This window comes from Nerophis lumbriciformis, linkage group LG20 (assembly GCF_033978685.3).
Source record: "Nerophis lumbriciformis linkage group LG20, RoL_Nlum_v2.1, whole genome shotgun sequence".
Lineage (NCBI taxonomy): Eukaryota > Metazoa > Chordata > Actinopteri > Syngnathiformes > Syngnathidae > Nerophis > Nerophis lumbriciformis.
The window spans coordinates 42,537,281-42,561,785 of record NC_084567.2 but is presented as its reverse complement, the minus strand read 5'-3'; the positions used below and the strand labels follow the sequence as shown (position 1 = coordinate 42,561,785).

The 24,505-nt window shown below is 44.8% G+C and overlaps 1 protein-coding gene across 1 annotated transcript in view; it reads left to right on the top strand.

Annotated features, from left to right (window-relative positions):
- The first annotated feature begins 537 nt into the window (after positions 1-537).
- The window catches only part of cntfr (ciliary neurotrophic factor receptor), an 850,210-nt gene continuing 826,242 nt past the window's right edge, over positions 538-24,505 (top strand). Inside the window, exon 1 of the mRNA XM_061980911.2 lies at positions 538-748. The gene's annotated coding sequence lies outside the window, so the exon portion shown is untranslated. The remainder of the gene's footprint in view (positions 749-24,505) is intronic.

Sequence of the window (24,505 nt, the reverse complement as noted above, 5' to 3'; positions counted from 1 at the left end):
ATTGTGTCCCATTTGGTTGAGTTTTTTCTTGCCCTGATGTGAGATCTGACCCGAGGATTTTGCTGTGGCTTGTGCAGCCCTTTGAGACACTTGTGATTAAGGGCTATATAAATAAACTTTGATTGATTGATTGATGAAATGACAAAAGTCAAACAAGGGAACTTTTACACAATATTACAAACACATTAAGCCTTTGTTAGTGCCATACCGCAGAGAACTGTGGAGCAATAATACCGTAAGCCTAAAGATGCGGTTTGTAAAAAAAGAATATTTTGACGATAGATTGAAAACACCCCTCACATTTTATTCCAGTTTATTGTCAACCTAAACCCTGTTGATAATTGTCCATTCTGCATATTGCTGCGTGTGTCTTCTGGGTGTGGGCTGCTACTTACACTTCTCTGATCGGTGGCTAGGGGGTGCACTGTGGACATGATGAGTGTAAGCATGGAATGGGAGAGAGAGAGAGAGAGTGTGTGTGTGTGTGTGTGTGTGTCAGTAATATATTCCTGCCTGTGGCTGGGCTGGTCACATGGGGGAGAGCAGTCTGTTTAAAACAGCCTCAGCTCTCTCACTCAGATCACTGCGAGACCCGGAGACAGACACATACACACTTTGCCTCTCTCTTCCACACAAGCGCTCACACACACGCCTCACGTACGGAGACGGCAACTTTCCTCTATCGGACTGGCACAACACAAGGGAGTGACAGATCAGGAAAAAGCAAGAAATAAAGAGGAGGTGCCCAGTGAGTAGCCAATTGATTTTTTATTTCACATTCTCAATGAGTCTTTGGATTTTTGTGCCGCTCCGCCGTCTGACCACGACCTGGCGGAGTGTGGAGGAGAGTTGAATGGGACTGTGAGAGTGAAGGGAGAGAAGCATGGCATGCGAGATGTGGCGCTGGTGCAACCCCGGGATACATCTCCATCAATATGTCCCTCCGCCTTGTGGGATGTAATGCTGTTAATTAGCAGCGTACGCTTGGAATGAAAGGAATGTCATTGGATTCTCCTGCTCTCTTGTTTGAGTCTGTGCATGTCCTCTCTCGGGGGTTTTTGTATGCATCGTGGTGGTCAACCTTATTCTAGGATCCTAACTTCCTGAAGACCATTTGAGGCGATAGATAGACCTGTGACAGTTAGGTTGTTGCTGATTTTAGAACTCACTGTCCATCGTCCCTTGTTATTCAATCTCTCCTTATTTAATCAGAAAGCGCCCCTTCTTTTTCCCTTCTATACTACACGCTGGCAGACATTGATTCTAGGATCCTAACTTCCTGAACACCATTTGAGGCGATAGATAGACCTGTGACAGATAGGTTGTTGCTGATCTTAGAACTCACTGTCCATCGTCCCTTGTTATTAAATATATCCTTATTTAATCAGAAAGTACCCCTTCTTTCTCCCTTCCATACTACACGCTGGCAGACATTGACTCTAGGATCCTAACCTCCTGAAGACCATTTGACACGATAGATAGACCTGTGACAGATAGGTTGTTGCTGATCTTGGAACTCACTGTCCATCGTCCCTTGTTATTCAATCTCTCCTTATTTAATCAAAAAGTACCCCTTCTTTCTCCCTTCTATACTACACGCTGGCAGACATTTATTCTAGGATCCTAACCTCCTGAAGACCTTTTGAGGCAATAGATAGACCTGTGACAGTTAGGTTGTTGCTGATCTTGGAACTCACTGTCCATCGTCCCTTGTTATTCAATCTCTCCTTATTTAATTAGAAAGTACCCCATCTTTCTCCCTTCTATATTACACGCTGGCAGACATTGATTCTAGGATCCTAACCTCCTGAAGACCATTTGAGGCGATAGATAGACCTGTGACAGTTAGGTTGTTGCTGATCTTGGAACTCACTGTCCATCGTCCCTTGTTATTCAATCTCTCCTTATTTAATTAGAAAGTACCCCTTCTTTCTCCCTTCTATACTACACGCTGGCAGACATTTATTCTAGGATCCTAACCTCCTGAAGACCTTTTGAGGCAATAGATAGACCTGTGACAGTTAGGTTGTTGCTGATCTTGGAACTCACTGTCCATCGTCCCTTGTTATTCAATCTCTCCTTATTTAATTAGAAAGTACCCCTTCTTTCTCCCTTCCATACTACACGCTGGCAGACATTGATTCTAGGATCCTAACTTCCTGAAGACCATTTGAGGCGATAGATAGACCTGTGACAGTTAGGTTGTTGCTGATCTTAGAACTCACTGTCCATCGTCCCTTGTTATTCAATCTCTCCTTATTTAATTAGAAAGTACCCCTTCTTTCTCCCTTCTATATTACACGCTGGCAGACATTGATTCTAGGATCCTAACCTCCTGAAGACCATTTGAGGCGATATATAGACCTGTGACAGTTAGGTTGTTGCTGATCTTGGAACTCACTGTCCATCGTCCCTTGTTATTCAATCTCTCCTTATTTAATCATAAAGTACCCCTTCTTTTTCCCTTCTATACTACACGCTGGCAGACATTGATTCTAGAATCCTAACTTCCTGAAGACCATTTGAGGCGATAGATAGACCTGTGACAGTTAGGTTGTTGATCTTGGAACTCACTGTCCACCATCCCTTGTTATTCAATCTCTCCTTATTTAATCAGAAAGCGCCCCTTCTTTCTACCCTTCCATACTGCACGCTGGCAGACATTGTGGAATTCGGAGTTGTATAGAAAGTGAGAGGATTGCAGAGTTGCGAGGAGGAGAGGAGTCGGGGAGAAGAAAAGGGAGAAAGTGGAAGGTGGGGAGCGGGGGGGCATTGAAAAGGCTGACACTGGCTCGGACAATTAGCCCGGGGAGTCTGTCCTGGGGTGCTATTCTGAGAGGGGCTTTGGCCCCCGGGTCCTGAGCGCCGGGTCACGGGATGCCTTGACCCCTTTGGTCGACAGCTAGGCATGGGAGCCATTATTACGGCCTGATTGATTAGCACTGAGCGGAAATCCCTTTTCTCTTCGCTCCTCGGGAGGAAAAAAGACGGGCGCTTTTTTTGTCCACTTGCTGCTGGTCAGTGGAAATGTGCGCCCTTCCACAAGTGTGTGTTGCCAGACGGACACGTTGCATCCTCCAAAAATAAAGTTAGATGATACAACTAAGCCGCAGCCATGAAGGAGAAGACTAAATGCGTCTCCATCTCACTTCCCCGCTTTAATCTTCACTCTCCCATCTTTCCCTAACCCCGACTCCCCACCTTCCTCCTCCTCCTCCTCAGACTGGGAGTTTAGCGGGGTGTTTAGCCCAGCTCACGGCTGATCAAAGCAGGACGTGTCAGACTGGGCTTAGTCCAGGCACTACTAATGGAGCACCGTTTTCATGCCTTGTTGGTGGCGGAGAAGGAGGGAGCGAAAGAGAGACGGGGGTGCAGAGAAGAGAGAGTGACATAGCGAGTTGAAGTCCGAGTGAAAGTGAAAGGGGTTCCAATAGGAACAAAGCGGCAGTGAGAATGAACAAGCTAAGGAAATGTGGTGACAGCGGTGACAGAGACCTGTTGCAGCCCAGAAATCTTGGCAAGTCTTAAAAGTCCAACCCACAGGCATTTCTCAACTCTTCTTCGATCCTCACCACTTGAGACTACTGAGAATCTCCTGAGATAATACGGTCATGTTCTATTGGACAGCGAGGTTAGCTCCCCACACATGGTTTGGTTTTGTGCTGGAAGCAACACCAGACGGGAAGAGAGCTTTGTGTGTGTGGGATACATGGGGAGATAATAAGTCAAAGGGAGTGTGTGTGACATACCTGCGTGCCAGCTATTACACACACATGCATTTAAACTGTCTACTAAAAAAAATGAAGTTTTACATCCTGTTTTAAATACAAAGGCCGTTAAGTCGTGTTTACTTTAGACATTGACGCATTTGAGGAGGAGAGATGACTAACTTGAGGAGTAAAATTTGAGACGGGTGCTTCGATTTTATAGGACCGTGATAACTGACATTGTGTGATGGGAGGGTTGGAGGAAATAAATTGTCTTAAGAGGAATGAGAGGTGACATTGATTGCAGACTCTGTAAAGTACTTTAAATGTGTCCCTCTCTGTGGAACCTCTTGGATTTGCCATACCAATGGATTTGAGGGTCAAAATGTGCTAAAATGCTGAAGGATACAAATGTAGCGCATGGCAAGATGTCACTATATAACAGGGGTGCTCACACTTTTTCTGCAGGCGAGCTACTTTTCTATTGATCAAGTCGTGGTGATCTACCTCATTCATATATATCATTTATATTTACTTATTTATGAAACATATGTTTTTGTTAACAAGTTAAAGGTGTTTAATGATAATACAAGCATGTTTAACACAAATAGTTAATATTGTTAATAAATTAAAGGTGTTTAATGAAAATACAAGTATGTTTAATACATATAGTTAATATTGTTAATAAATTAAAGGTGTTTAATGAAAATACAAGTAAGTTTAACACATATAGTTAATATTGTTAATAAGTTAAATATGTTTAATGATAATGCAAGCATGTTTAACACATATAGTTAATATTGTTAACAAGTTAAAGGTGTTTAATGATAATACAAGGATGTTTAATACATATAGTTAATATTGTTAACAAGTTAAAGGTGTTTAAAGATAATGCAAGCATGTTTAACACATATAGTTAATATTGTTAACAAGTTAAAGGTGTTTAATGATAACACAAGCATGTTTAACACATATAGTTAATATTGTTAATAAATTAAAGGTGTTTAATGATAATAAAAGAATGTTTAACACACAGTTAATATTGTTAACAAGTTAAAGGTGTTTAAAGATAATACAAGCATGTTTAACACTTATAGTTAATATTGGTAATAAGTTAAAAGTGTTTAAAGATAATACAAGCATGTTTAACACATATAATTAATATTGTTAACAAGTTAAAGGTGTTTAAAGATAATACAAGCATGTTTAACACATATAGTTAATATTGTTAACAAGTTAAAGGTGTTTAATGGTAATACAAGCATGTTTAACACAGTTAATATTGTTAACAAGTTAAAGGTGTTTAAAGATAATACAAGCATGTTTAACACATATAATTAATATTGTTAATAAGTTAAAGGTGTTTAATGATAATACAATCACGTTTAACGCATATAGATTCCTCTCTTTCATGAAGACAAGAATATAAGTTGGTGTATTACCTGATTCTGATGACTTGCATTGATAGGAATCAGACAGTGGTGCTGATAAGGTCCGCATTTTCGAATGGAGGAGAAAAAAAGTCCTCCTTTCTGTCCAATACCACATGAAAGTGGTTGGTTTTTGGCATCTTATTTGTCCAGCTTCCGTACTCCTCTGTATACACTTTACAAGAAATACATTGTCGGCAAACTCCGTAGTTTGCTAGCTTGTGTACGCCAGCTTTCTGAGACTCTTATTTTGGTAGAGCAAGCAGGATGAAGCAGCACTTTTATTGTGCAACTGTGCAGTCGGTCTTTGGAGTTTTGACGACAGGTACGGCGCCAGAGTCTGTTGAAATAAAGTGTTTCTCGCCTTCCAGTCGGTAATTTTAATGAGCTGGCAGCAGCCAGCGTCATCTCAGAAGACCCTCGGGTGCCGTGAATGTCAATCAAGTGACGAAAGTGACGTCATAGTGAAGATTTATGATCGCTCATTTTTAGGACTATTTTTTTAATGCCTGGCTGGTGATCGACTGACACACCCTCCACGATCGACCGGTAGCTCACGATCGACGTAATGAGCACCCCTGCTATATAACATTCTTAAATGACACAAATGTCGAAAGAGAAATCAAGTCATGCACATACCTGGAATATTCCTTTTATTTATTAATATGAATTAGGACAATGCATATTCATCAACATAGAGCAACAATGTGAATACAGGTAAAAGCCAGTAAATTAGAATATTTTGAAAAACTTGATTTATTTCAGTAATTGCATTCAAAAGGTGTAACTTGTACATTATATTTATTCATTGCACACAGACTGATGCATTCAAATGTTTATTTCATTTAATTTTGATGATTTGAAGTGGCAACAAATGAAAATCCAAAATTCCGTGTGTCACAAAATTAGAATATTACTTAAGGCTAATACAAAAAAGGGATTTTTAGAAATGTTGGCCAACTGAAAAGTATGAAAATGAAAAATATGAGCATGTACAATACTCAATACTTGGTTGGAGCTCCTTTTGCCTCAATTACTGCGTTAATGCGGCGTGGCATGGAGTCGATGAGTTTCTGCCACTGCTCAGGTGTTATGAGAGCCCAGGTTGCTCTGATAGTGGCCTTCAACTCTTCTGCGTTTTTGGGTCTGGCATTCTGCATCTTCCTTTTCACAATACCCCACAGATTTTCTATGGGGCTAAGGTCAGGGGAGTTGGCGGGCCAATTTAGAACAGAAATACCATGGTCCGTAAACCAGGCACGGGTAGATTTTGCGCTGTGTGCAGGCGCCAAGTCCTGTTGGAACTTGAAATCTCCATCTCCATAGAGCAGGTCAGTAGCAGGAAGCATGAAGTGCTCTAAAACTTGCTGGTAGACAGCTGCGTTGACCCTGGATCTCAGGAAACAGAGTGGACCGACACCAGCAGATGACATGGCACCCCAAACCATCACCCAACCATGCAAATTTTGCATTTCCTTTGGAAATCGAGGTCCCAGAGTCTGGAGGAAGACAGGAGAGGCACAGGATCCACGTTGCCTGAAGTCTAGTGTAAAGTTTCCACCATCAGTGATGGTTTGGGGTGCCATGTCATCTGCTGGTGTCGGTCCACTCTGTTTCCTGAGATCCAGGGTCAACGCAACCGTCTACCAGCAAGTTTTAGAGCACTTCATGCTTCCTGCTGCTGACCTGCTCTATGGAGATGGAGATTTCAAGTTCCAACAGGACTTGGCGCCTGCACACAGCGCAAAATCTACCCGTGCCTGGTTTACGGACCATGGTATTTCTGTTCTAAATTGGCCCGCCAACTCCCCTGACCTTAGCCCCATAGAAAATCTGTGGGGTATTGTGAAAAGGAAGATGGAGAATGCCAGACCCAAAAACGCAGAAGAGTTGACGGCCACTATCAGAGCAACCTGGGCTCTCATAACACCTGAGCAGTGCCAGAAACTCATCGACTCCATGCCACGCCGCATTAACGCAGTAATTGAGGCAAAAGGAGCTCCAACCAAGTATTGAGTATTGTACATGCTCATATTTTTCATTTTCATACTTTTCAGTTGGCCAACATTTCTAAAAATCCCTTTTTTGTATTAGCCTTAAGTAATATTCTAATTTTGTGACACACGGAATTTTGGATTTTCATTTGTTGCCACTTCAAATCATCAAAATTACATGAAATAAACATTTGAATGCATCAGTCTGTGTGCAATGAATAAATATAATGTACAAGTTACACCTTTTGAATGTAATTACCGAAATAAATCAAGTTTTTCAAAATATTCTAATTTACTGGCTTTTACCTGTATAGCTACAATCTGCAACAATGCAGGCTTGATAATTCCTTCAAATTCTGTACCAAAATACATACTATGCAATATAAAATTGCCACCCATCTTCTGTAGGTGACATCAGAAGACCAATGCAGGCCAGGACTTGGGGGTGATTTTTCCTATAGACGTATTTTTTAGGTCCAGAACAACGAAATAAGGTCCGATGATGAGGCCCTTAAGGCAGAATCCTTCACTTTTATTCTCCTACATCCTATAAACTTAACTTCACCTTCCTCTCCCATCCCCGTCTCATAATGCTGCCGTCTGGGCCTCAGACAATGTAAGGTAAGATAAAAGGAGGATGCTATTTACCGCCGGGATACTTATTGGCGGGGTAAACATCCTCTGACATATTGTCCAAGTGTGGGCTTGATCACAGAGAAGCGTGGGCGCTTGTTAATGCCGTGACATACAAACAGGCTGTAAATTGGAAGATGGTGGGAAGTGGAGCTGAGAAACGTGGAGAGAAGTGGAACACTTGAGATTCAATGCTGGGGAAAATGGGGGCAAAAACTTTTGTATTTAGTATACTAAAAGATGTATTCACTTCTCAATGGGAGAAAGTCTGTGCATCTGTCCAATTTCTAGACCACTCACATTATTCAGGGTGACTGGGACTTGGGCCAATCGGGTGACTCCACCCTGGATTGATCACTTGTCAGTCAGAGCACTACCATATAGCGACTACCATATAGTGACATTCACACCGACAGTAGTTCAGGCTACTTCCCAGGTTTTTGGCCTGTGGGAAGTACCGTATTTTCCGCACCATAAGGCGCCCTGGGTTATAAGCCGCGCCTTCAATGAACGGCATATTTCAAAACTTTGTCCACCTATAAGCCGCCCCGTGTTGTAAGCCGCATCTAACTGCGCTAAAGGAATGTCAAAAAAACAGTCAGATAGGTCAGTCAAACTTTAATAATATATTAAAAACCAGCGTGATGTGGGCGCGCATGGAGTCGTATATCAACATGGACGGAGCTGCGTGAAAAAAGCCACCCGGCCTCTTCGCGTAAACTTACCTTAACCACTCGCTCATCTTTTCTTCATCCAGCCATCCCTTCGAGTTAGCTTTTATGATGACGCCGGCTGGAAAGGTCTCTTTTGGCAAGGTCTTCCTTTTGAATATCACCATGGGTGGAAGTTTCTGGCCATTAGCATGGCAAGCTAGAACCACAGTGAAGGATGACTTCTCATTCCCTGTGGTGCGAATATTCACCGTACGTGCTCCCGTTGTATCCACAGTGCGGTTCACAGGAATATCAAAAGTCAGTGGAACCTCGTCCATGTTGATAATGTTCTCTGGCCGGATCTTTTTTTCAGCTATCTTGTTTTTACAATATGCACGGAAAGTAGCCAGCTTTTCTTGAAAGTCTTTAGGCAGTTGCTGTGAAATAGTACCGTAGTCCGTGTGCGGATGGAGAGATTGCGTCTTTTCATGAACCGGATCCCTGTCGCTTAGTAGGAGCCATTTTGTGGTCTTTACAGATGTAAACACACAAAGGAAATGAAACGTACGGTATATCCGCGCGCTTTTTCTCCTTCTACGCGGGCGGGTGGTTGCTGACAGTAGAAGAAGAAGCGCTTCCTGTTCTATGTGGGCGGGTGCTTACCTTGGCGGTTGCTTGCGTAGAAGAAGAAGCGCTTCCTGTTCTACCGGGAAAAAAGATGGCGGCTGTTTACCGAAGTTGCGAGACCGAAACTTTATGAAAATGAATCTTAATATTAATCCATATATAAAGCGCACCGGGTTAAAAGCCGCACTGTCAGCTTTTGAGTAAATTTGTGGTTTTTAGGTGCAGCTATTTGTGCGGAAAATACGGTAATCAAGCATGTTGATTTGAACTTAATGAAAAAGACTGAAAATAAGCCGCGGGTACCCAACCAGGTCCAGGGTGGTTTTTACCACTGTCAAGACGGGGACGGGGACGGGGGGGGGGGGGGGGGGGGGGGGGGGGGGGGTGTCGCAGCTAACTGCGAGGTAATCAGACTATTCCGGACAAGACGTGAAGGTAGAAACATATTTAATTATCTTCTCTCAAAAAGGTACAAAAAAAACGGAACACAAGGGACACACCCCCTGGCGGAGGTAACCACGAGGTGTGTGCAGCAAAATGCACAGTTTAGAAACGCAAGTTGGGCAGCTTAAATGAGGCCAAACTGCAGCAGAATCCTGTCATGTTTTCCAACCCTCAGGTGCGTTTAGATAAAAGCACACGGCAAGTGGCGGATCTTACTGGAAAGAAAGAGAAGGTGGTTGGAGGAGGCGTGGGAGTGTTGGTTTGCGGCTCTTAGAACGCCGTTGCAGACAAAAGATTTCACTTTCACGTCGCGTGTCTTAGATAAGTGCGTGTGCACACAATCTGATTCATTTTTGTTCTTATTCCGTCCTTGTTGTTCAACTTTCAAGTTTCTGGCCATTAGCATGGCAAGCTAGAACCACAGTGAAGGATGACTTCTCATTCCCTGTGGTGCGAATATTCACCCGTACGTGCTCCCGTTGTATCCACAGTGCGGTTCACAGGAATATCAGTTGCTGTGAAATAGTAATCCGTGTGCGGATGGAGAGATTGCGTCTTTTCATGAACCGGAAACCTGTCGCTTAGTAGGAGCCATTTTGTGGTCTTTACAGATGTAAACACACAAAGGAAATGAAACGTACGGTAATATCCGCGCGCTTTTTCTTATTCTACGCGGGCGGGTGGTTGCTTACAGTAGAAGAAGAAGCGCTTCCTGTTCTATGGGGGCGGGTGCTTACCTTGGCGGTTGCTTGCGTAGAAGAAGAAGCGCTTCCTGTTCTACCGGGAAAAAAGATGGCGGCTGTTTACCGAAGTTGCGAGACCGAAACTTTATGAAAATGAATCTTACCGGTAATATTAATCCATATATAAAGCACACCGGGTTAAAAGCCGCACTGTCAGCTTTTGAGTAAATTTGTGGTTTTTAGGTGCGGCTAATAGTGCGGAAAATACGGTACTGGTATACCATACAACTCTAGTAGGAACACAACTTAATAGACTAACTGTTGAATTCATCCTCCACCTGCAGTTCCATTTAATCTGTAAAGTTAGACGTATTTCAGTTTGAAATATACGCAATTTGACTCCTTCCGACAAATTCAATACCTCAACATTCTGTTGAACCCATTTTCGGGGCGGGTGAGAGGAAAAAAAGGGAAATGAAAGTTGAATAACAAGGACGGAATAAGAAGAAAAATGAATCAGATTGCGTGCACACGCACTTATCTAAGACACGCGACGTGAAAGTGAAATGTTTTGTCTGCAACGGCGTTCTAAGAGCCGCAAACCAACACTCCCACGCCTCCTCCAACCACCTTCTCTTTCTTTCCAGTAAGATCCGCCACTTGCTGTGTGCTTTTATCTAAACGCACCTGAGGCTTGGAAAACATGACAGGATTCTGCTGCAGTTTGGCCTCATTTAAGCTGCCCAACTTGCGTTTCTAAACCGTGCATTTTGCTGCACACACCTCGTGGTTACCTCCGCCAGGGGGTGTGTCCCTTGTTTTCCGTTTTTCGTACCTTTTTGAGAGAAGATAATTAAATATGTTCCTACCTTCACGCCTTGTCCGGAATAGTCCGATTACCTCGCAGTTAGCTGCGACCCCCCCCCCCGTCTTGACAGTGGTAAAAACCACCCTGGACCTGGTTGGGTACCTGCGGCTTATTTTCAGTCTTTTTCATTAAGTTCAAATCAACATGCTTGATTACCGTATTTTCCGCACTATTAGCCGCACCTAAAAACCACAAATTTACTCAAAAGCTGACAGTGCGGCTTTTAACCCGGTGCGCTTTATATATGGATTAATATTAAGATTCATTTTCATAAAGTTTCGGTCTCGCAACTACGGTAAACAGCCGCCATCTTTTTTCCCCATAGAAGAGGAAGTGCTTCTTCTTCTACGCAAGCAACCGCCAAGGTAAGCACCCGCCCCCATAGAACAGGAAGCGCTTCTTCTTCTACTGTAAGCAACCACCCACCCGCGTAGAAGAAGAAAAAGCGCGCGGATATTACGTTTCATTTCCTTTGTGTGTTGGCGCGACTACCGACCGGGGCGCACTGTCCTCAGTGCGCCCCAACCGCGTCGCGCCGCACGGGCGGGGACCGGCCCTCGTACACCGGGCGTCAGGGGTCGGCGACGATGTCGGCTACCCACCCGACCCGTCTTGAAACACGGACCAAGGAGTCTAACGCACGCGCGAGTCAAAGGGCTCGACACGAAACCCCACGGCGCAATGAAAGTGAAGGCCGGTCTACGGCGGCCTAGGTGGGATCCCGGCCCCTCGGGGTTCTCCGGGCGCACCACCGGCCCGTCTCGCCCGCAGCGTCGGGGAGGTGGAGCATGAGCGCGTGCGGTGGGACCCGAAAGATGGTGAACTATGCCTGGGCAGGGCGAAGCCAGAGGAAACTCTGGTGGAGGCCCGCAGCGGTCCTTACATCTGTAAAGACCACAAAATGGCTCCTACTAAGCGACAGGGATCCGGTTCATGAAAAGACGCAATCTCTCCATCCGCACACGGACTACGGTACTATTTCACAGCAACTGCCTAAAGACTTTCAAGAAAAGCTGGCTACTTTCCGTGCATATTGTAAAAACAAGATAGCTGAAAAAAAGATCCGGCCAGAGAACATTATCAACATGGACGAGGTTCCACTGACTTTTGATATTCCTGTGAACCGCACTGTGGATACAACGGGAGCACGTACGGTGAATATTCGCACCACAGGGAATGAGAAGTCATCCTTCACTGTGGTTCTAGCTTGCCATGCTAATGGCCAGAAACTTCCACCCATGGTGATATTCAAAAGGAAGACCTTGCCAAAAGAGACCTTTCCAGCCGGCGTCATCATAAAAGCTAACTCGAAGGGATGGCTGGATGAAGAAAAGATGAGCGAGTGGTTAAGGTAAGTTTACGCGAAGAGGCCGGGTGGCTTTTTTCACGCAGCTCCGTCCATGTTGATATACGACTCCATGCGCGCCCACATCACGCTGGTTTTTAATATATTATTAAAGTTTGACTGACCTATCTGACTGTTTTTTTGACATTCCTTTAGCGCAGTTAGATGCGGCTTACAACACGGGGCGGCTTATAGGTGGACAAAGTTTTGAAATATGCCGTTCATTGAAGGCGCGGCTTATAACCCAGGGCGCCTTATGGTGCGGAAAATACGGTACTATATATTTGAGTTTAAATGAGTAAAAAATGTATAAACGCAGATAAATCACACCATTTATTTTGTCCACACACGCTCTTTTACCTTAACCGTTAATGATTACCTATAAGGCGGCAAGGGTGGTTACACGGTCAGTGATCAGGTCAATGCATACTGTATGTCGGTGTAAAGACGAGTGAGGAGACTCCGACTTATGTGCTTGCTGGTAAATTTCACTTCAAAATACACTCGGTGGTACTTTAGATAAAACTGTTAGCAAGTTTTGCAGATATACTTGTGGTGCATTCAATAACACATACAAAAGATGTTCTGGGATGACATGCTGACAATTAAATGGCATTTGCGTCACAATATTGAGGTCTTTTTTTAAGTTAATTTGACTTGAGCAAGCATTAAAAAATGTGATTTATCCTAAACAATCCGAAGTGTGATTAATCAGATCAAAAAGGATCATTTGGCAGCATTAAGTTACTTTAGTTTTACAGAAATCTGAGGTTGTTCATGAAATCTTTTGTAATGCATTAAATATGAAGATCTTTTTAAGTACTTTTTTACGTAAAAATAAAGGGAACATGGACTTTTAGTTATTAAAATATATGTTATCAAAACATATATATATATATATATATATATATGTATGTGTGGGAAAAAAAATCACAAGACTACTTCATCTCTACAGGCCTGTTTCATGAGGGGTTCCCTCAATCATCTGGAGATTTTAATGGAAGCATTCACATACCATGGTTTATATAGGGCACAGAGTGGGTAGGTACAGGCTGGCGTAGGGGCGTGGTGATTGGCTCATGTGTTGCCTAGGAGGTGTTTCCGTCTGTGGCGGCATGCTGATACAATTTCGCTGCGCTTGTTGAGGGATGACAGGTCTGGACGGTAAATAATAAACAGTTTCTCTTTCAAGCATAGGTTGCATCTTTTATTACCACTATTGTAAGGTGTGCTGGATGCAAGAATTTGCCATGTTATTGAATATTCAACATTATTGTCTTTGAGGTCCCAAATGTGTTTGCTGAGTTCTGTGGTATTCCGCAGGTTTTGGTTCCTGAAAGAAGCCTTGTGATTGTTCCATCTGGTTTTGAATTCTCCCTCGGTTAATCCTACATATGTGTCGGATGTGTTAATGTCCTTGCGTGTTACCTTAGATTGGTAGACAACTGATGTTTGTAAGCACCCCCCGTTGAGAGGGCAATCAGGTTTCTTTCGACAGTTACAGCCTTTGTTGGTTTTGGAGTCGCTCTGTCCGGGGGCCGACGGCTCATTTGCAATTGTTTTGTTGTGGTTTGAGATGATTTGTCGTATATTGTTCATACAGCTGTAGCTCAATTTAATGTTGTTCTTGTTGAATACTTTTCTTAGGGTGTTGCTTTTGGGAAAGTGTTTGTCAATCAGAGTGAGGAATTTGTGGCCAATGTTAGTTGAGACGTTTTTGCTGTATGGGGGGTTGTACCAGATGATGTTGTTTCGTTTTCTGTTCTTTTTTGGATGGTTTCCTGGCGTGGGTTCATAGGTGAGGGTGAAATTGTATCCGCTTTCATCAAGGGCTTTTTGGTACGGGGGGCGTTGCTTGGTCAAATTCAGCTTTGCTAGATGACAGCATCGATAGCCTTTTATTAATTCCGGTAGGTATTCTTTTCGTGGTGGTGGGTGGGTGGTTGCTGTCATGGTGCACGTATTGGAGTGTTGTGTTGGATTTCGTGAATGGTTGGTAGCTGTTATTTCTCAGGTTGAAAGTGACGTCGAGGAAGTTGACGGTTTGCTTGTTGGCTTCAATCGTGATCCGTAGGCCGTTCTCTTTGAAAATTTGGCATATGCGCTTCTTGGTATTCTCGCTGCTCCTTGGCGAGGCGCGACACACTGTCAGTCCGTCATCACGGTAAATACCAAGGTTCAGGTTGAGGCTAGCGAGCTGGGAGAGGAGGAAACTCCCAACGAGTTCACACGTTTCTGCTCCGTCAAAACTTCCCATAGTGACGTCAAATGTTGCATTGTTCTTTTTTTGCCATGGTGTACTGTTGTGGATGAGAATGGAGTTTTTTGCGTGGATGATGATGTTTCTTTCGTTGCCTGTGATTGAGTCGTAGTCTGAGGCGAAGTCTAGTGCTTGAGTCAGCTGAATTTGACCAAGCAACCCCCCCGTACCAAAAAGCCCTTGATGAAAGCGGATACAATGTCACCCTCACCTATGAACCCACGCCAGGAAACCAGCCAAAAAAGAACAGAAAACGAAACGACATCATCTGGTACAACCCCCCATACAGCAAAAACGTCTCAACTAACATTGGACACAAATTCCTCAATCTGATTGACAAACACTTTCCCAAAGACAACACCCTAAGAAAAGTATTCAACAAGAACAACATTAAATTGAGCTACAGCTGTATGAACAATATACGACAAATCATCTCAAACCACAACAAAACAATTGCAAATGAGCCGTCGGCCCCCGGACAGAGCGACTCCAAAACCAACAAAGGTTGCAACTGTCGAAAGAAACCTGATTGCCCTCTCAACGGGGGGTGCTTACAAACATCAGTTGTCTACCAATCTAAGGTAACACGCATGGACATTAACACATCCGACACATATGTAGGATTAACCGAGGGAGAGTTCAAAACCAGATGGCACAATCACAAGGCTTCTTTCAGGAACCAAAACCTGCGGAATACCACAGAACTCAGCAAACACATTTGGGACCTCAAGGACAATAATGTTGAATATTCAATAACATGGCAAATTCTTGCATCCAGCACACCTTACAATAGTGGTAATAAAAGATGCAACCTATGCTTGAAAGAGAAACTGTTTATTATATACCGTCCAGACCTGTCATCCCTCAACAAGCGCAGCGAAATTGTATCAGCATGCCGCCACAGACGGAAACACCTCCTAGGTAACACATGAGCCAATCACCACGCCTCTACGCCAGCCTGTACCCACCCACTCTGTGCCCTATATAAACCATGGTATGCGAATGCTTCCATTAAAATCTCCTGATGATTGAAACAGGCCTGTAGAGATGAAATAGTCTTGTGATTTTTTTCCCACACATACATATATTGCGCTCCACTACAGTATCGAGCACTATTTTTTGGATAACCTTATTAAGACATATATATATATATATATATTCTTTCTTACTCTGAATCATAGAGTACATTTCTCAGAGTGCATCCAGTAGGTATATTCTGCAAGTAGTTGTCTGTGTCTTCCTCTGCTTGTGAGTCAGTGTCTATCAGACTGTTTTTATGCCTGTCAACTGATGTTGGCGCTCACGGGTCAATGCTGCGTGTCAACCTGCGAGCGTATCTTCTTGCCTCGGCCGCATTCTCATTTGAAGGCGGTCGGCGCCCGTGGCTTTCTTCCTGCAGAGGCCTTAGAAAAGTTACTTCGTTCCAAGTTTCTGATCAAAGCAACCGCCCCCCCCTCTTCTTTTTTTATGAATATGCACCTCTCACTACGCACTAATGTGTCTTCATCATATGCAACATTTTGTCAGACAGCGGCAACACTGCATCTAAGTGCATTTAGAGAAAGAAAGAAATGTGCCTCCGGGCTGCGGGAGAGTATGCCAGGGAGCCCACAGTATACACAGGGCGGGAATAAATGATGAAGATGCTGGTCATTAGCCGTCCATCCAGCCCTCCGTTCATTGATTATCACCCGCTAACCTTTTATTTTCATTAGAGAGATACGCATTGCATCCGATTGCTCTCTGCATGATCAAAAGGGATTAGTCGACTACTTCAGGCTGTGTTCTCAATGGATGAAATGGAGCAGGATTCACCGCATATTCACCTTTAGGCCATTTGCTGGACCTCGGTGAAATGTTGGACTCCCTCTTCTAGATCTCTGCTGTTCTATTTCTACTAGGTCTATTTAACTAGCTGGTGGCTGTCATCCGGTTTATGCAGTGGTGTGTCGTCAGGGGCCGGAAATCATCATCATAATTAAAGATAAAGGTCATTTATGTTCCTTATATACCGTATTTTCCGCACCATAAGCCGCCCTGGGTTATAAGCCGCGCCTTCAATGAACGGCATATTTCAAAACTTTGTCCACCTATAAGCCGCCCCGTGTTATAAGCCGCATCTAACTGCGCTAAAAGAATGTCAAAAAAACAGTCGGATAGGTCAGTCAAACCTTAATAATATATTAAAAACCAGCGTGATGTGGGTGCGCATGGAGTCGTATATCAACATGGACGGAGCTGCGTGAAAAAAGCCACCCGGCCTCTTCGCGTAAACTTACCTTAACCACTCGCTCATCTTTTCTTCATCCATCCATCCCTTCGAGTTAGCTTTTATGATGACGCCGGCTGGAAAGGTCTCTTTTGGCAAGGTCTTCCTTTTGAATATCACCATGGGTGGAAGTTTCTGGCCATTAGCATGGCAAGCTAGAACCACAGTGAAGGATGACTTCTCATTCCCTGTGGTGCGAATATTCACCGTACGTGCTCCCGTTGTATCCACAGTGCGGTTCACAGGAATATCAAAAGTCAGTGGAACCTCGTCCATGTTGATAATGTTCTCTGGCCGGATCTTTTTTTCAGCTATCTTGTTTTTACAATATGCACGGAAAGTAGCCAGCTTTTCTTGAAAGTCTTTAGGCAGTTGCTGTGAAATAGTAGTCCGTGTGCGGATGGAGAGATTGCGTCTTTTCATGAACCGGAAACCTGTCGCTTAGTAGGAGCCATTTTGTGGTCTTTACAGATGTAAACACACAAAGGAAATGAAACGTAATATCCGCGCGCTTCTTCTTCTTCCCCTTCTACGCGGGCGGGTGGTTGCTTACAGTAGAAGAAGAAGCGCTTCCTGTTCTATGGGGGCGGGTGCTTACCTTGGCGGTTGCTTGCGTAGAAGAAGAAGCACTTCCTCTTCTACGGGGAAAAAAGATTGCGGCTGTTTACCGTAGTTGCGAGACCGAAACTTTATGAAAATGAATCTTAATGTTAATCCATATATAAAGCGCACCGGGTTATAAGCCGCACTGTCAGCTTTTGAGTAAATTTGTGGTTTTTGGGTGCGGCTAATAGTGCGGAAAATACGGTAACACTAAAGCTGGCCCGCCGATCATATATTGCGGTGGTGCCGCGGTAACACCGCATTCACCGTTATTTCTTATACTTGCCAACCCTCCTGGGAGTCTTCCAAACTTCAACGCCCCTCCCGAAAAGAACAAATACACAGAACCCTTTGCAGCACTAACCCTTCCGGGACGCTACAAGGTGTGTGTGTGTGGGGGGGGGGGGTTTGGTGGTAGCGGGGGTGTATTTTTTAGCGTCCTGGAAGAGTTAGTGCTGCAAAAGATTCTGGGTATTTGTTCTGTTGTGTTATGTTGTGTTAAGGTGCGGATGTTCTCCCGAAATGTGTTTGTCATTCTAGTTTGGTGTGGATTCACAGTGTGGCGTATATTTCTAGCAGTGTTAACGTTTTTTATACTGGCACCCTCAGTGTAACCTGCATCGCTGTTGATGAAGTATGCGTTGCATTCACTCGTGGGTCTGAACGATGTTAGAATGGGTGAAAAGCGGACGTGACAATAGCTCGTAGAGTATGTTAAAGGAAGTGCATTTAAGGCACGCCCCTAAGACTGTGGTGGACGAGATATAATGACTGATGAACACCTTCGTTCCATAATGAAGGTTGCCTCAGCTCAAAGCCTGAGCCCCGGCAGTAATGAACTGGCTTCCAAGAAAAGATGGCAGGTATCTGGCTCGTTCATTATATATCTAAAAGTATTCATATTCTCTTCATGTCATATTATGCCCCTTCCAGTGCTGTTGTTTTTATGTTATAGAGCATGGGTGTCAAACTCTGGCCCGCGTGTAATTTCACTTGGCCCTTGAGGCGATATCAAATTAACACTAAAGCTGGCCCGCCGATTATATATTGCGGTGGTGCCGCGGTAACACCGCATTCACCGCTAATTCTAATACTTGCCAACCCTCCCGGGAGTCTTCCAAACTTCAGCGCCCCTCCCGAAAAGAACAAATATGTGACGCCGTGGTCGCATCGTGATGCGGGTGTGGTTCTCCCAAGGATCCAGATGGCTTCGGACACAGCTTGCAGGTAGGAAAATGATTTATTTAAAATATAAATCATTCGATGAACAAACAAAAGACATGCACGTAGCACAAAAGGCAAAACAAAAGGACTAGCGTGGGAGCTAGTAAACCAAAATAGCCTAGCGTGAAAACTAGCAGCTAAGGAACATGAAATAAACGTCGTCATCAGTTGTGTGGGAACAAACTAGGAAGCCAGACCGAGTGAGGCCAGGGCAAAGACTAAATAGCCCTCTGATTAGTGCCCGGGCAACAGGTGCGCGTCCCGAACACTAACCAGAGGCAGATGCGTACAATCTGCCGTCATGGCAACAGAAACAAACGAAACTCAAGGTGCTGAAAACACGTGACTCAAACATAAACAAACTATGATCCGGGCAGCGGATCGTAACAGTACCCCCCCCTTAAAGGACAGATTCCAGATGTCCCTTGACACAAAATAAAACTAGAACCCAAAAAACAAGAAACTGTTCAAGAGTCAAGGGAGGGCGGAGGGAGGATTTGGTGGTGGGTCGCCAGGCCACGTGTCTCCGAATCCACCGGGGAAGAGTCAGGTGGCGGCGGCGAGTGGAACGCCGCTGCCGCAGGCGAGGCAGGCGACCACGGAAAGGCCACATTCGTGGCTGCCGAGAAGGTGGGCGTGAGTGGCGCCAGAAGTTCAGCAGCCGGAGAGTTCTAAGTCTATGTCTCGGGTGTCGCTGCTGTTTGCGCCACAGGCGCCAGGGCAAAGACTAAATAGCCCTCTGATTAGTGCCCGGGCAACAGGTGCGCGTCCCAAACACTAACCAGAGGCAGGTGCGTACAATCTGCCGTCATGGCAACAGAAACAAACGAAACTCAAGGTGCTGAAAACACGTGACTCAAACATAAACAAACTATGATCCGGGCAGCGGATCGTAACAGTACCCCCCCCCCCCCCCCCTTAAAGGACAGATTCCAGATGTCCCTTGACACAAAATAAAACTAGAACCCAAAAAACAAGAAACTGTTCAAGAGTCAAGGGAGGGCGGAGGGAGGATTTGGTGGTGGGTCGCCAGGCCACGTGTCCCCGAATCCACCGGGGAAGAGTCAGGTGGCGGCGGCGAGTGGAACTCCGCTGCCGCAGGCGAGGCGGGCGACCACGGAAAGGCCACATTCGTGGCTGCCGAGAAGGTGGGCGTGAGTGGCGCCAGAAGTTCAGCAGCCGGAGAGTTCTAAGTCTATGTCTCGGGTGTCGCTGCTGTTTGCGCCACAGGCGCCAGGGCAAAGACTAAATAGCCCTCTGATTAGTGCCCGGGCAACAGGTGCTCGTCCCGAACACTAACCAGAGGCAGGTGCGTACAATCTGCCGTCATGGCAACAGAAACAAACGAAACTCAAGGTGCTGAAAACACGTGACTCAAACATGAACAAACTATGATCCGGGCAACGGATCGTAACAAAATACACAGAACCCTTTGCAGCACTAACTCTTCCGGGACGCTACAAGGTGTGTGTGTGTGTGGGGGGGAGGTTTGGTGGTAGCGGGGAGGGTGTATTTTGTAGCGTCCCGGAAGAGTTAGTGCTGCAAAGGATTCTGGGTATTTGTTCTGTTGTGTTTATGTTGTGTTACGGTGCGGATGTTCCCCCGAAATGTGTTTGTCATTCTAGTTTGGTGTGGATTCACAGTGTGGCGTATATTTCTAACAGTGTTAAAGTTTTTTATACTGGCACCCTCAGTGTAACCTGTATCGCTGTTGATGAAGTATGCGCTGCATTCACTCGTGTGTGCGTACTAGAGATGCGCGGTTTGCGGGCACAACCGCGGAGTCCGCGGATTATCCGCGGATCGGGCGGATGGAATAAAAAAAAATTAGATTTTATCCGCGGGTCGGGTCGGGCGGTTAAAATAAAAAAAAAATAGATTTTAAATAGATTCAGGCGGGTGGCAGTTAAACCAATTGGGAAATATATATACATAGTTAAATGTTGTTACCCACATACGAAAAACGAGCAGGCACCTGCAGCATATGCCACAACAGAAGAAAAAAAAAGAAAAGAGATGGACACTTTTACGTAACGGAGAAGGGACGCCTCGCCGGGGTCCGGGACCGAGGCCCCTTCCCCCGAGAGGACCCCACCAGGAGCCGTAGCTGAGGCGATCCGCGAGAAGGGCCCGACGCACGTCCAGGGTCACCACCGCGCCCACCGCACCGACACCCCGCCTCGTCCGCCTTCGCCGCGGCCGGCGTCACGCGCAGCAGGTAAGCAGCTTACCTGCCCGCCACCCCCGTGGCCGGGGGCTCGTAACAGGGGTCACTTCGCGCGCTCCGCCCGCGCAGCTTACCTGCCCGCCACCCCTGTTGCCGGGGGCGCGTAACAGGGGTCACTCCGCGCGCAGTGCGCTCACGAAAGGGGTGGGGCTCACCCTGGTTGATATAGACAGCAGGACGGTGGCCATGGAAGTCGGAACCCGCTAAGGAGTGTGTAACAACCCACCTGCCGAATCAACTAGCCCTGAAAATGGATGGCGCTGGAGCGTCGGGCCCATACTCGGCCGTCGCCGGCAGCGAGACGCGCTTGGAGGTGCGCTCAGCGCGGCTCCCATATGATTGCGCACTGGTGTGCGTCTGGGTCGTGACAGCGTGGCACGCAAATGTCTGTGCTGCATTGGATCAGTCTCCTTTCTTTAACAGGCAAAAGCTTTATAACCTCACTAATGCCTTGCATCGTCTATATTAGATATATAACAACGGGCGGGTGCGGGCGGGTGCGGTTCTGATCAAATGTTAGGTCGGGTGGATGGCGGATGGTTGACGACTTTCTGATGCGGTTGCGGATGAAATAATTGCCTATCCGCGCATCTCTAGTGCGTACAGAAGCCGCACATATCTTGTGACTGGGTCTGAACGATGTTAGAATGGGTGAAAAGCGGACGTGACAATAGCTCGTAGAGTATGTTAAAGGCAGTGCATTTAAGGCACGCCCCTAAGACTGTGGCGGATGAGATATAATGACTGATGAACACCTTCGTTCGATAATGAAGGTTGCCTCAGCTCAAAGCCTGAGCCCCGACATTAATGAACTGGCTTCCAAGAAAAGATGGCAGGTATCTGGCTCGTTCATTATATATCTAAAAGTATTCATATTCTCTTCATGTCATATTATGCCCCTTCCAGTGCTGTTGTTTTTATGTTATAGAGCATGGGTGTCAAACTCTGGCCGGCGGGCCAAATTTGGTAATTTCACTTGGCCCTTGAGGCGATATCAAATTAACACTAAAGCTGGCCCGCCGATTATATATTGCGGCGGTGCCGCGGTAACACCGCTAATTCTAATACTTGCCAACCCTCCCGGGAGTCTTCCAAACTTCAACGCCCCTCCCGAAAAGAACAAATACACAGAACCCTTTGCAGCACTAACCCTTCCGGGACGCTACAAGGTGTGTGTGTGTGTGGGGGGGAGGTTTGGTGGTAGCGGGGGGTGTATTTTGTAGCGTCCCGGAAGAGTTAGTGCTGCAAAGGATTCTGGGTATTTGTTCTGTTGTGTTTATGTTGTGTTAAGGTGCGGATGTTCTCCCGAAATGTGTTTGTCATTCTAGTTTGGTGTGGATTCACAGTGTGGCGTATATTTCTAGCAGTGTTAACGTTTTTTATACTGGCACCCTCAGTGTAACCTGCATCGCTGTTGATGAAGTATGCGTTGCATTCACTCGTGGGTCTGGACGATGTTAGAATGGGTGAAAAGCGGACGTGACAATAGCTCGTAGAGTATGTTAAAGGCAGTGCATTTAAGGCACGCCCCTAAGACTGTGGCGGATGAGATATAATGACTGATGAACACCTTTGTTCAATAATGAAGGTTGCCTCAGCTCAAAGCCCCGACATTAATGAACTGGCTTCCAAGAAAAGATGGCAGGTATCTGGCTTGGGCACATCAGATTAGATCAATGTGTTGCAAACTTAGCAATATAAAGTCCTGAATGGTTGTTTTATTCATTGTTATTTTATTTTCAAATGTATTAGCCTGTGGAAAAAGTCAATGTTGATATTTACCTCAGAAGGCTGCATATAGAAAAGAGGCATTCAATTTTTATTTAAATTGTATTTGATATGCCATTGATATTTTTTTTATTATTATTATTATTATTTGAAACTGGATTTTGCATGTCACTATAAAGTTATATAAACTTTGCTTGTTCAATATTCAATGCAAAACTTGTTTGGGTCCCTATTAAAAGGTTCATTTGTTCAACCTTGGCCCGCGGCTTTGTTCAGTTTGACATTTTGTCCCACTCTGTATTTGAGTTTGACAACCCTATCCAATCAGAATTCAGCTAGCTTATGTTGTTGCCATGCTGTACCAAATCTGCCTTCACAATCAACAATGTGAGTCCTGACCTGAACCCGATAGAACACCTTTGGGATGAATTAGAACAGAGACTGAGAGCCAGGCCTTCTCCACCAACACGCTTTTGGAAATCCTATAAAAACACACTCGGCAACCTTGTGGACAGCCTTCCCAGAAGAGTTGAAGCTGTAATAGCTGCAAAAGGTGTCATATTGAACCCTATGGGTTAGGAATGGGATGGCACTTCAAGTTCATATGTGAGTCAAGGCCGGTGGACAAATACTTTTGGCAATATAGTGTATGTAAAGTCATAAAAAAGTAGTAAAATCATAAAAAATCTAATATAGTATGTTAACTAAACTCCATGCTCGTTTTATTAGTGGATTTAATTTGGATTAAATTGTCTGATGAGCCCCTTTTCCCATTGATTTTATAAGCCCCTGAACTCATAATATGTCTGACGTGTCTTTCATGAGTAAAACATGAATATCTAATTAGCATACCTGCTGCTGGCACACCACCGTCTTCTTTGAAGACCTTCCCGTATCTCCGGCGGTAGCGCGGCCGCGCTGATGGTTTGATGTACATATTCATCATTTCAAGTCCTGCCAAGCAGCTTTTATCTTGAAGTATTTTTGAGCACGGTGTTAAAGGGGATCTAATAAGCAAATCCACAGTTTCTTACTTATTGGTGCCTGTTTTTGTGTATTTGGGATCTGCATAAGTCCTGAGAATTGTTCATTAAAACATAGAAGCATTCCTTTATACTTCCTCTAAACGAGCTCAATTTTTGTTTCATCTGACATCACATGGACAAAAGTAAGACCTTCTGGAGGAAAGTTCTGTGGTCAGAGGAAACAAAAATTGAGCTGTTTGGCCACAATACCCAGCAATATGTTTGGAGGAGAAAAGGTGAGGCCTTTAATCCCAAGAACACTATGCATACCGTCAAGCATGGTGGTGGTAGTATTATGCTCTGGGCCTGTTTTGCTGCCAATGGAACTGGTGCTTTACAGAGAGTAAATGGGACAATGAAAAAGGAGGATTAGCTCCAAATTCTTCAGGACAAGCTAAAGTCATCAGCCCGGAGGTTGGGTCTTGGGCGCAGTTGGGTGTTCCAACAGGACAATGATCCTGCAGGGATGTAACTTAGTATACTTAATATTAATGATATTAGTATTTCAATTTAAAATACAACTGGATGAGGCAATACCTGAAGAAATTGCGTGTGAATGCTCCAATGCTGAAGTTGAACTGAAATCCTGGAATTTTTTTTTTTTAGAATTGTTGAAGTAGAGCACACAATTTCCAAACAGGATGAAGTTGGAACAGCTTGAATCAGATGAAAAATGTGGCAGTTGTGGAACTTTGAAGAATGTCCCAAAATTCCCCCAAAATTGGGAATTTTGGGAAAAGCTGGAATTTTTTTGAAAATGGTAAACAAAATGAGTGGTCTGAATG